Source organism: Trachymyrmex cornetzi, unplaced genomic scaffold, assembly GCF_001594075.2.
Source record: "Trachymyrmex cornetzi isolate Tcor2-1 unplaced genomic scaffold, Tcor1.1 scaffold432, whole genome shotgun sequence".
Classification (NCBI taxonomy): domain Eukaryota; kingdom Metazoa; phylum Arthropoda; class Insecta; order Hymenoptera; family Formicidae; genus Trachymyrmex; species Trachymyrmex cornetzi.
Window position 1 is genome coordinate 63,500 of NW_017299091.1, and position 1,448 is coordinate 64,947.

The following is a 1,448-nucleotide window of genomic DNA, read 5'->3' on the forward strand; positions in this document are numbered from 1 at the left end:
CTGACAGCGAAACGCGGCGGCGTCCTGCTCGTTCTACTGCTGCTCGGTGTTCTCGGGTCATCGGTCGGCGGGGCGGCGGGAGTCGTCAAGGCTGTAAATGATAACAAAGCGGCGCAGCGTCAATTGGAAGAACTGCAACGTCATAATCGCGTCATGGAAGGTCGCGGCGTTTATCTCGCTCCCTACAAGCGCGGACGAGGTGTTACGCATAGAAAAAAAAAACGTCAATGAAACGTTAAAAATGCCGAGGGGAGTAACTATCGATGTGCAACTGCAACAACTTGCAAATCGTATGCGCATTCCATATTTTAGAGGTGTCCTTGTGCGTACTACATTACCGGTTGAAGGAGTACGTCGAAACGAAAGCGGTATCGTAAATCTAGACAATGCCGTGGGACCTGGTACGCATTGGGTGGCATATGCGAAAAGGGAGAATTGCGTCATGTACTTTGACAGATTCGGCAATCTACGACCGCCGAAGGAACTCGAGCGATATCTGGCAAACAGTGTAATCGAGTACAATCGCACATCTCATCAACGTTACAGTCAGAACAATTGCGGACAACTTTGTCTACAGTTTCTGTGAACGGTTGACAAGTAATTTAAGGACTGGCATTGCGCTGTTTAACTCAGTGCTCGTTTGAAACATGTCGCTAACGTTTACTCTGACTGGCAAGAATAGCGTCCTCACCGTAAGCTACTTTCTAGCGGTAGATTTGGGCGATGGTGATTACGAGCTCGATCTGACGGACTTTGAAACGTACTATACACTAGCCAATGTAAATTCGACAAACAACAAGTTTTACTATGACAACGAGAAAATTATCATTCCTGAAGGATCGTACGAATTAGGGATGGGCGATGTTTCATTGATCATACAAAAATCGATGTTTTTGCTCATCCCATTAGATGGGCAAAAACATCGATTTTTGTATGATCAGTGAAACATCGCCCATCCCTAGTACGAATTGCGCGATATAGAGCGGTATCTGAAGCGTAAAATTTTACGTTCTCACGATGCGAAGGGCAAGGAGGATGAAGAGTTTCCGCTAGTTATTCGCACCAACAATACGATGAAAAGCGAAATCAAATGCGCCTATCGGATAAATTTTACAAAACCTTGCAACATTGGCTCGCTCCTGGGATTTTCGTCAAATCTGATGCTGGAGCCGCACTGTTAGAAATTTCTCAATGAATTTTAATTAACATGTAAAGGAAGCATGTGGTTATGCACGAAATTAAATGTAATGAATGATGCAAATAAAAACTAAATTACAGTAGTTTTAAATGTGATAAACGTGTGTATTGAAATTAATGAACACATTATTGTAGAAATTAATTTACACGTTATGAAAAGTACGAGATCTGTAACTGAAAAGTAATTTACGTTAATGACATGTAAGAAACGTAAACGTATTAAACGTTAAGCGTTAATAGTATTAGGCTTA